Raw genomic sequence first — 13,119 nt, forward strand, 5'->3', positions numbered from 1 at the left:
TCTACCGACTGAGGTACCGCGAACGGTGTGGAGACTAGGATAATAAATTGTGATCCCCAAGGGTGGGAAACATTTAACAGGTTGAGACTAATTGCCCAAATGGGACATAATAGTATGTTTGGGATATAATATCCCAAATGGGATATACATTGACAGTGCAAAAAATTGTTTTTGCTCTAAATATTGTAGTTCCACATAAATATAGAAACTGTAGGGTTATAAACAAAATGCTTACCAAAGGTTACTGTATTCAATCTACATTTATGTGGAAATACAATATTTGGAGCAAAACACTGAACAATTTTTCTTTAATTTTTTGCACTGCCAATTTGTATCCCATTTATTACCTTTAAGGCCCTTTCGCAATTGGCGCACGAGCAGACGCGACAAAATATTCGTGCGACCGAAAAAAATGATTTGGATCGTAAACTGTTGCCGAAATAATCGCATATGAAAAAGTGTTCGTACGAAATTCGCAAGATCTAAAGCTACCGTTGTGCGACGCAAACGCATTAAATCTTGCGATATATCTTGCGTCTATATGCGACTGATATACAATGAAAGCGAGTGTTGTAAGATAATGCGATAGGATCGCGCGAGTGATCAGGTGATCGGACGATTGAACGTGCGCCAGTGCGATTGGACGTGCGCCGCTCCTGCGATCATGCGTTGCATGGTACGAATGCTTGTTCGAGTGCATTTATGCAACACCCATCAGCCACACAATTCTAAATTTAGAGAATCCGACACAGTGCTGTGATTTTTCTTATTTCTTTTAATATTTTTTATCGTTTAGAATGTGCGTAAGTAATTATTGACTGTATAATATGACAGCAAAGTGTTTTGACGGTTTGATATGGTATTGGTGTATAAATATAATATATATGGTGTATATATATAATATTTGCATGGCAAATTGAAGCTGATAAATCGTGCAATGATAGTAAAACGTTGCAAGATTACACGAGACACGTTGAGCAACAGTCTCATGGTCGCAAAACACTGCTGCGATTCATCTTACGACCTTTAAAAATCGTGCATCACTCTTACGAGTACACAAAACGTTGTAAGACGTTCGTACTAATGTTCGTGCGTTGCATTCCGATAATTTGGATCGCATTTGGTCGCGTCTGAATAGTTTGCATATCCACTATTTTGAGGAGACTTGATGCGACCACTAAAACGCATGCAACGTATGCGAGACATCGTGCAACGTATGCGAGAGCTCGTGCGAAGCTAAAAATTCCGATCGCAAAGTGTTGTAAAGTGCTCGTGCGCCATTTGTGAAAGGGCCTTTATACTAAATTTGGCTACGGAGTACTCCGTCTACTTGATCAATACATAGGACTTATAGCGGGTGTGACTGGTCGACAGGGGATGCTTACTCCTCCTAGGCACTGATCCCACCTCTGGTGTTTCAAGCTGGGGTCATTTTTGCCCTGTTTACGATCGTTTTGTTTCCTGGCTTTATGAGATTGATCACTGTTTGTTATCTTCACCTTTTATAGATATCAAAGATGCAGAAGTCCATTTAAACAAAAAAAATTGTGAGAAGATCCAACACGGACTTCTGAAAACAGATGGGATCAGGTGCCATGCAGGTGTAAAGATTCCCTGTTGACTGGTGCTCCTTGTCATGATCGGGTTAACGATGAAATATATGGAGATAACGAACAGTATTCAAGCTCAAAAGTCCATTATACAATACAAAATAGGAGCAGAGCAAACAGGGACCTCCAAACATCAGAGGTGGGATCAGGTGCCATGGAGGAGTGAGCATCCCCTGCCGACCGGTCACACCCGCCGTGTGCTCCTTGTCATGATCGGGAAATAACGGAAAAATCCGTCGACAATTCAGTGTGTAAATAATGGCCTAACAATTAGTATGAAAAACGTCAGTCAGCATTTGACTCAATGATAAATTGTATTTGCTGACAAGGTCATTATATCGACCATAGAACTTACGAAATGATGACTTTAAACGAGACAGCTGATATTCTTGTTTCATCAACTTATTTGTCAATAATTTACCTCGTTTTAGAAATTGTACATACGTAGAGCATGCTCTTGAGTATCGAATCAACTGAGAGATATATACCCCGTATGCAGGTGATGAAGGTATATTGCTGCATAAGTAAGGGAAGTTGACGATTGAAAAGTTAAAGTCATCACGTTTATCATAAAGCTTGGTTGTTAGATTACCATTAACGTCTTTCAAGTAAAATATCCAAATATGAAACAGATGTGTCAGACTCTATGGTATCTTTTATCTCAAGTTCACCAGGATATATCGTATCGACATAAGAATGAAAATAGCCATTGTTAATTGACAATACGTCGTCGATATATCTAAATGTCGAGTTGAACGCCACAGCAAGTGTTTTCTTCTTTTCACGTACAAGATTTTGGACAAATTCTGCTTCATATGAATACAAAAAAAGGTCTGCTAATAACGGGGCGCAATTGGTACCCATAGGTATTCCAATAGATTGTTGGAAGACCTGGTCTCCAAAAACCACATAGATATTGTCAATCAGAAACTCAAGCATCTTTTTAATGTCAACTTCAGAGTACTTGTGTGTACAATCAGAATGTTTTTTAACAAAATAATTTTGCAAATGACCAATGACAAGGTAAGTATATTTACGAGTTCCATTTTTATTGAAAAAGCAGTCAATGATATCAAAAAGCCTGGACTTTAATTTATCGTGGGGAATGGTTGTGTATAAAGTTGAAAAGTCGTAAGTTTTTAAGCTGTTGATTTTGGTAAAATCTTGTGATTTCAAATTTTCCAAAAGTTCCTTGGAATTTTTAAGTATCCACATCTGATTTACACCACTTCTCGAATATATTGTTGCACAGTACTCTTGAAGTTTCTCCTTCACCACTGTTAATATCTTAGTGAGAAGTAAAGATAGAGGCTTGGTTGAACATTTACTGGAACCCGCTTTGTATCTTTGTTTGTAAGGATTTTTATGAAGTTTCGGAATCCAATATAAATATGGTAATTCGAGTTCATTTTGGTTGTTTGGAATATTAAAAATATTCAAAACTGACATATGATTATGAAGAATTTCTTCCTTAGAAAGGGAACTATGAGTATAAGTTGGATTACCACTTGTAGAATTAAATCCAAGTTCCTCTAAAATACATTTAATATAATGAGCCTTACAAACAAAGACAATGTTGTTACCTGCTTTGTCAGCAGGGACCAGTACGCACTGATCATGTAATCTATCTAATTCTTTTTTCACTTCTGGATTATTGAATACAGAAGGATAGATGGTTTTCATATTGCCTCTCATTCTTTTAATGCGCGATTTTAACATACATCTGATACATTTAATCCATTCTGACAAAGTGTCAAGGTCTTCTTTTTCATGTCTGGCCCATCGCCTGGCGTAGTCCTCTACAGAATCCATAATATTTATGAAATTCTTACGCCAGTTGAAGGATCTGGGTTCCCTAAATTTAGGACCTTTTAAAATTAGTGATCTAAGGTCCTCATTATTAACTATATTTAAGTCACCAGTAATAACGTGTCCAGCAGGACTATAGTTATAGGGCGAAGAAGAACATGAACACGATGGAGGATTATGTTTCAGATATTCGATATCCAGGTCTTGTAAAGTTTTCTTGTAATTAAAAAGTTTGGAAGCAATAGTCGATGTATATTTGCAGGAAATACAAGGTGTAGTCTTTAACTTGAAATATGGTGGAATACAAGACTGGACCCTTTTGTGGTTAAGAATATTACTTATATTAACTGCGTCAATTCCTTTGTTGGCATATTGAAGTTTAAGGAAAAAACGGATTGTTTTAGCTGCATTTTCTTCAGTAAAACGCGGGGATTTAAAAAGCCTATGATTGGCAATATCCATAACTACAGATCCGAGCCTATATTCTTGTGTCGAGGAATCAAAAAATGGACTTTCCTTGACCTTTTCAAGAAGACTATTTAAAAGTTTCAAAGGGACAGAGTAAAGTTTGGTGCGAATATGATGTAGACCTAACTGTTAATTTACGTAAGGTAGTAATGAATCAAAAGAGACATCGTGTATTAAAGGTTTATTGTAAGACCGATGCCCATGACTACGCTTACGTCTCTGTGTATGGTTAAAAAGTCCCATCACATTTACATCGTTACACTGTGGACTGGAAAGATTTCCAACACTATCGACATTGTCATTACATCCATAGGGATAAAATCCGTTAAAAACTAATAAAATCAATATATCTTGAAGGCAACAGCAAGAAACTTCTTTTTCGGGTAGAAGTTTTTGAGGAAATTCTGAGTACAAAACTTGTCTACTAATAACGGGGCACAATTAGTACTTTGGATTTTTTAAGCATCCACATCTGATTCACACCCACTTTCAAATATGTTGTTTTACAGAACTCTGAAGTTTCTCCTTCACTTCTGTTAATATTTGTGTGAGGAGTAAAGAAAGAGGCTAGTGGAACAATCACTATAGAATCCTTTTTAAGGAATTTTATGAAGTTAAGGAATCCAATATATTTATGGTATTTTAAAATCAATTTGATTATTCAGAGTGTTAAATATACTTCAACTGAATATGAATCCATACGTAGACAGGGTAATCTTTCATGAATGAAATATGGAGATAATGAACAGCAATTAAGCTCAAAAGTCCATTTAAACAATTCAAGTCGGGGGCAGAGCAAACACGGACCTCTAAAAGCATTAAAGGTGGGATCGGGTGAAGTCACTTAACGACTGGTTACACCCGCTGTGTGCTCCTTGTCATGTCCGGATAAACGGAAAAAATCCTTTGACAATTCCGTGTGTAAATAATGGCCTAACAGTTAGTATGAAAACATTAGTTAGCATTCGACTTAATGATAGATTATATTTGCTGACAAGGTCATTGTATTGACCATAGAACTTCAAATGAGTTCACTGTAGATATCCTTGTTTCATCAACTTGTTTGTCAAAGCTTGCCTCGTTTTAGAATTGTTTTTAAGCAGAGCATGCTCTTGCGTATCGAATCAACTGGAAAACATAAACTCCATATGCAGGTGATAAAGGTATATTGCTACATAAATAAGGGAACCCAACGAACAATGATTATCTTGTAATACCGTATAATGAATAATTATGAACAAAGAAAAAAGTGGAGGGGGGGGGGGTTAAAAATGCCAAAAAAAAAATGAACAAAACAAAAACAAAATTAACAGGCTGTAATATATATGGCCCGAACTCTGGGAACATACAATTCACAAATTTGGTCGAAGACATACACACTATAATAAATGTTAAATTTGACCAACTAAGTATGAATTCAAATTATGGTAGAGGATTAGCTGCTTAGTTATTAAAGCAGTTAAAGAGTTTGCCTGCAAGATAAGAAAATATTTTCTGAGATGTAAATGATAAATGTCCATAGAGTAAAGAAAAGAGAAGAAAATTCTCAAGAGATGTAATGTCATTTCCGTATATGTATATAATTGTCCTCACTCTTAAGCCTGATCAACAAATGTCAAACCTTCACAAATTTGGATGAGGACAAAAAACTTATGATAATAATACAAACATTCTTTGTCCTTGATGGATGGACATCAAGAATATGACATGGACGGTAAGATCCATTCCTTAACATTCTCATGAGGAAAATGGAATTTAAATGGCCATCAAACATTTGTTTATTTGCATGGCTTGATACTGACAGATTCTAACAATTCAGAATTTTATATATGTCTTTTTATCCCCAAGAACTAAAACCTTCATTTGAACAAACCACAGAAACAGCTAGTAAATCATTTACTACATGTAAGAAAGGAAAGAGTGTAGCCGCAATTACCCATGGTATTACTTTCATGTACCTGACTATTTGAAACCAGCCCATGAGAAATGAATAGTGAACTTTATCACTAAAGAATATAACAGAAGTTGGAGTTTTGCATCAGAAGAAGTCCAGAGTTTTTGCTGATTCCTGTAATCAGACATACTTGAAATCCTCAAGATAAAAAATAGAAAAATTGACGACCCCGAGTCGTTAAAATTCTAGAAGACCATGATGGCCATCACTTTACTTTTGACATCATTAGACTGAGATATATTCTATTTTTATTAAAAAAAAAATATTGCATATTTACCCAGGAAAAATTTCATTTGGTTTGCTAAAGAATATGCAATGCATTAAATCAGCTAAGGTACCTGAATTCTAAAAATCTTTCATTTTTAAAAGAGGAAATGGTTATATATTTACACTGAATCACAGAAAATTTAATTATAAGGAATAAATTTAATAGCTATCCAACTTATTCTTGTATAACCTGGGTTGGAACAGTTCATGCTTTTTTATAAACCGCTTCGCGGTTTATAAAGCGTAAGCTACCCCAACCCAGTTATACAGTATAACTTGGGTAGCAAGCCATTCTTTCAAAAAAATAATAAAGATAACTCAACATCTTTATTCATTTTTTTTTTAAATTTTTTATGCCCAAAACATTTTTTCAGATTAAGTGATTATACAGAAAGGGTCATTAACAATACTTTTTCCATTACGATGTCGATTCGATATATCCAAGCGAGGTCGAAATAAAAGGCACCACAGTTTCTTCCAACTGCATATGGTGGTTAATGTCTCTCGACTGATTCGGTATATAAAAGGGTACTAAGCACGATCTGAGTACGATATTTTTTAGACCGAGTCAGGCTACTGACAAATAAGTTATATGTCTTTCAACGATCTCTTTTAAGGTATTCAATATATAATGAAGGGATTTTGAACAATTTTGAATCATCTTAAACTAGTTAACGATGAAAGTGAAATGACCCAAATTCACATGACAAATAACATGTCATTTTGCACCTTAAAATTTTTGAAAAGTTATCTGCCCTTGATGAAAAGAAGCCGAAATTTTTGATTTTTTCAAAATATCTATGGTGAATGATTCATTTTATTTCATATTATAATAGAGAGTTTATGCATATATTCACCAAGAGATTCATATGAAATTCAAATTACTTTTTACAATATTTTAATAACATATGCGCTGCCCATAGACTTCAATGTTAACTTCAAGGTACAATTAATTGTACAATAATCAAAATTTGGTAAATTCCTTTGGTGGAGTATTTTAGTTTGATATCACCTTCAAAATGCTACCATGATTTAAAAATTGGACCATTCATTTATTAGGTACAAAGAATGGTCGTTATACATTGAATACCTTAAAGTCAGCATTTCACCAATTCTGTGATTGTTATAATGACTTTGTTTGCAAATACTGTAGAAGTACTTTTTCCGCATGGTATTAATTTACGCTATGTATACATGCAATCACAAATATTCCGCGGACATTTGTCCTAGCTTACTTAAAGAACATGCAAAGCATTTAGTGTAGGAATTTCTAAGAAACATGTGTAATTTTCTACCCGTGGATTTAACAGAAATTGTGATTACGCGGAATTAATTTGACCCTGTGAAAAAAGTACGTTTCGGTCGTATATTGACTGACACGATTCATATCAATTGTAAGGCCATTGCTCTTAGGCAAAGTTTGGCTACGGGTTCCTCCATTCATCATACCAGTACAGAGGATTTATATCGGATCTGACCGGTCGAAAGGTAATGATTATTCTTCCTAGGTACCTGATCATAACTCTGGAATTTCCTGGGATTCGTGTTTTTGCCCTCTTCACGATTTGTATTTTTAACAGAATTTATAACAGTGATCACTTTTTGTTATATCCTCTTTCGTTTCATTTTGAAATAGATCGTTATTGATATGGTAACAAATAGTCAGCTGTAGACTAGTTATTTAGCTAGAAGGATGTTTAGTTCATAGTTCATCAGCTGATGGTTGTTGAGAGAAATAGATTATTAGAGCCATGAAGACACATATAACTCTGCTATGAAATATTATTAGATTGAAATCAGGGTAGGGAGATTGAGAATAATGCGGTGGAAGGATAATACGCTAAATAAAGTAAATAAAATTAACCAATATAAAGAAAACTTGATGAAAAGGTGATACGAAACTTTTGGAAACCACTGAATTGTTGGGATCTTTAAGTATACTTCCTGCAGATCCCAGTATTCCATTACTTGAACAAGTATGCATGTTAAAGTTTCGAATCCTTTCTTTTACATATATGTCTGATTTATATAAAATAAAAAGTTATTATAACTTTTGATTTTAAATTCGGTTTTATATAACTTAAAGGTGCTTGGACACAGATTTGAAATTAATATTTCCTCAAATTTTCAGTTTAATTTCATGACTTATATGTTGCTATAGCATTTCATACTAAAATATAATAAAAATCTCAAAGTTATTAAAACTTCGAATTTCTGGACGCGTTGGATTGACACATCCTTGCGCGCTTTCACATATTTTAATTTTATTCTTAATACTTAATAAAAGTGGCAATTTGTTGTGTGTTAATGAAATATATTAAAACTATAACCCAGAAAATTCAGAGCAGAAATGTTCGAAAGCAAAACCAACTCACAGTATTTAAGTCCGTGCTCAGCGGTGTGTGCAGAGTTTAACAATTGAACACACCCGGTGAATCGTAAACATTAACAATAACAGAGCTCGTGCCCTGTTTACAAAAACAGTCTACGTTTCACGGGTGTGTTCAATTTGTTTAACTCTGTACACATCACAGAGCACGGACTGACAATACTGGTGAGTTGGTTTGCTTTCGAACATTTCTACTCTGAATTTTCTGGATTAAAGATGCAATATTTTTAATTAATAAATAACAAAACCGCTTCTTTTCTTAAATATTAAGGATAAAGTTAAAATGTAAGTAAGTGCAAAGATGTGTTAATTAATCAAATGCGTCCCGGAATTCGTAGTTCCAATCATTTCCAGATTTAATAAGTTTTTAATTATATTTTTGTGTGAAATGCTATTGCAATATATAAGTCGTGATATTAAACAGAAAATTTGAGAAAATATTAAGGTCAAATCTGTGTCTAAGCACCTTTAACTCATAATTATACATGTAACTTGTCCTTTCAAAACAGTTTTAGTGCTATTATTGCTTGCATGTATCTGTATTTCTGTGTATGTCTAATATAAATTTATGCATTTGAGATGTGGTGTTAATCAAATGTGGATTCAATACAAACTCAAAGAACTTTAAAAAAAAACTTTAAATCACCCCCCCCCCCCCAAATTAATAACATCAAATCGTAAGACTCTTCATCACTTTTACCACCCTTCCTCAGCGTAAATTAAAGGCCAGGCTTTTTTACATCATAAACAGTAGCCTCTTCATGAATATGGAACTCAGAAATTTTCATATCTTGTGACTGGTCACCTACAAAATTACTTTGTTAAAACATTCTGATTCTACTCTGAAGTTGATATTTTCAGGATGCTGGAGTTCCTCATTGTCAGTATGGATATCTATGTAATTTGACTCAATGATAAATTGTATTTGCTGACAAGGTCATTGTATCGACCATAGAACTTACGAAATGATGACTTTAAACGAGACTGCTGATATTCTTGTTTCATCAACTTGTTTGTCAATAATTTACCTCGTTTTAGAAATTGTACATACGTAGAGCATGTCCTTGCGTATCGAATCAACTGAGAGATATATACCCCGTTTGCAGGTGATGAGGGTATATTGCTGCATAAGTAAGGGAAGTTGACGATTGAAAAGTTAAAGTCATCGCGTTTATCATAAAGCTTGGTTGTTAGATTTCCATTAACGTCTTTTTCAAGTAAAATATCCAAATATGAAACAGATGTGTCAGACTCTGTGGTATCTTTTATCTCAAGCTCACCGGAATATATCGTATCGACACCTTTCTATGAGTCGTATTTGGACTTACGTGTTTCATACCAATTGTCTGGTCATTCTTTTTTCGCTTATTTTGACTACTGATACCTCCTTTGACCAGTGATCATAAAAGAGGGCTCACGACAGATGACCAATTGATAGGGGACTCTTACTCCTCCTAGGCACCTGGTCCTATCTCTGATGTTTCCAGGGTTCGTTATTTTTGCCAATTGTCTTCATCTTTTTATTATGTTTGTTTCTGTCGGTGCTTTTATGCCATTTATGTTTTAAAAAACTATGCGTACTTTTATATGGTTTACTAACAGCCTATGTTTATTTTTTTTTAGAGTTTGGATGAAGCGGAAACCCAGTGGAATAGGGATAAAGATATCCACCTAGAATCGACTAACTTTGAAAAATTAACTTTAAAATTTGGGAAAAAATACCCGTTGAAATTTTTTTTCATTAATTTTTCAATAAAAATACATTTTTTAAAGCATAATCAAGTTGTTCGTTATCTTCATATTTCAAAACATTTTTTTTTTCTATTTAGTAGACGTTTTTGATAGATATATGGATCTTAAAATACAGAAACTAGGAGGGTTTTACAAAGGCAGGCAGTTTTTAAGCTCTTAAGATGCGAGACCTTGTGTGAGACTGAACATTCCAATTTTACATATGTCTGATTAATAAATTCAAATTACAACTACAAGAAGCACGTGAACTTTAAATGTAATTTACGATGTTGATGATGTTAGCAATCCCAAATCCTGCACTATAGGAAGTTTTCTGTTAAAAATTACAGTCACTAACATGATAAATGTAATTAATGGACAATAATGTTCGTCACGATGATCAAAACAACCCTTAAAAATATACCTTAATGTATTCTTAACAAACACACCTCTTCTATCTGTTTGATTTATCAACATGAGGAGCATTTCACATTAAGAAGACATTCATGTAAAATATTCTTGGGAATTAGACCTCTGAATCACGAAACATCTTAAGCTTAAGTCAAAATCTAAATTGCTCTGAAATGACTTTTAAGTCAAGCAGTCCAAGATAAAAATGTTATTCAACGTTGCATTATTAAACTACTGTTATCAGCAAATGAAGAGATTCATCTCACAAACAATAAACAAGTTATGAAAATTTAAATTTTGAATTAAGTCTAAGTCTGTTTCATGATCTCAGGGCCTGATCTATGATCGTTAGTTATCGTTCTTAGTTGCAAGGACTGAACTGAAAGTAGATTATATAGACTTTTGGAATTTTACTATGCACCATACCAGGTATTCTGAACACGAGAGCTAATTGTTTTTATAAAATCTTTGTCGTAAGGGAAGTAAAGTTCAAAACATGGAGTGCTTGATATCGTATTAAATCAAGCATGTATACATAGCTACATAAAGTATTAATTAATATATTTTATTCACCAATTATGCTCAAGTTGGTTAATACATAATGATAAAAATTTGAGAAAATACGGATCACTTCTAAACAAACTGGCATTAATTTAATCAGTAACCAGTGAAGGAATGTTGCACCATCTATTTTGCAACGGGAAAAATTTGAAAGTTTTTTTCTTCCTCAAAAGATAAGCGACACAATCAGTCCACAATATGAACATGTTAAACATGCTTTATTTATCGATTTGTTAAAATGATTTTGATTTTTATTCTCATATATTAGTGATATGAGGAACGTGATTGGTAGAGTAGACGAACTTATTGTGATATGCTCTCAATATGTAACTACCTTTACCGATAATATTGTGATAATATTGTTATCTTGATTTGAAAGGACTCAGACAATATGTAGGTGTTATGCTATTGTTGCAAGCCATGAGTCCTAATCGGCACCCCCTTCAATATATGAGCGGTCCGAGCATTTAAATCTGAGGCTTCCGACGATTAAAGCATGTACCACTTTTACAGATCAGTAAAATATCAATCTTTTCTTTTTAAAGTCAACCTTTCACTTATGGTTAGTTCCTGTGCAAGGATTGTTGTTCATAAAAGACGATACTGTTTTTAGAAAGTATTTTAATGACATGAAATCGAACAATGGAACAGATATAGGAATTTATTCTTTTATACTTTTCTCTTTTAAAAGATGAAGAATAGATGAGAAAGTAAGAGTTATTCAACAATGACTAAAAAGAGCAAGGCAAAAGGAGGAGGCAGAGGAAAGAATAACAAAGAAACAGAAGCTGAAACCTTTGATGATGATTTCTCTTTCAATGAAAATTCAACAGACAGGAAGGATTTTCAGGAACTGTCTGCTGTTAAAGACAATAGAACTAAATCTGAGGAAGGGCTAAAAACAACCTCTATTGAAATATGGAAAGACAAAAAGCTACGGGGTGTGGTTTTAATTACAGGAGTATTGCATATGTAAGTACATGTATTCCCGTTAAAGGAAAAAAGATCTTCTAAAGCATTGTAGAGTAAGCATACCTCTCAAGCCAGAAGCCTTGAAAATCAAAAGAGGTGTTACAAACATGGGATTTATGTGACTGTTTAACATTTTTGCATAAAATTAATTATCGGTATCTACCTTGTAAATGAAATAATTTTAAAGGAGGATGGGTGGGCTGCAAGTTACCCAACAAATCCTTCTAAAAATATGAAATAGACTTTTTCTAGTCAAACTTTTTTTAGCAAAGGAAAATCCAGAGTGTTCGGGCAAATGGTCTAAAAATTGTCCTGTGACCATTTAACCATCCATATGCACCCTTCTTTAATAGCAACCTCTTGTTTAAACGATTTGTTTCCAAACTACATCATATTGAAGGATAAAACTGAAAAGAAAAAAAACTTAAATGTTGTATGAAGAAAATTTTACTACAGTTGGACTAATTTTGTAATCTATTTTGGTTATGCTTTTTGAAAATTGTCATACAGTTAAGCAATTCGGTAGGATAATATGAAATAATATGTTTGCCATTTTATTGTACGTATGAGACACAGGTGTAAATTTTATTTTTTACAGTTTTCAGATATGTGGGATTATTAACATGTATGTATTACATCGAAACACCGACACAGATGTTATATCGCAATCTTGTCAAAAAGTTCCTTTTAAAATAGTTCCCGGTGAGTCTTCGGAAGTCTGTGGCTGTGAAGGGGCTGATATGTCAGCAAAATACAAAAAACTTGCTGATAATTTAGATACATTACACAACGAATTCCAAAGTTATGTTAAAAAGAAACAAGAAACGGAAGCGTGGGTGAATGAATTGTCAAATTGTAACAAAACTTTGGATAATATGGTTAAACATACAACTTCTATGGAAGAAAAAATGCATAATTTTTATCATTGTAACAAAACTTTGGGGAGT

The sequence above is a fragment of the Saccostrea echinata genome, unplaced genomic scaffold (assembly GCF_033153115.1).
Source record: "Saccostrea echinata isolate AGI-Se365-2 ecotype Australia unplaced genomic scaffold, CSIRO_AGI_Sech_v1 ptg000057l, whole genome shotgun sequence".
Taxonomy (NCBI): domain Eukaryota; kingdom Metazoa; phylum Mollusca; class Bivalvia; order Ostreida; family Ostreidae; genus Saccostrea; species Saccostrea echinata.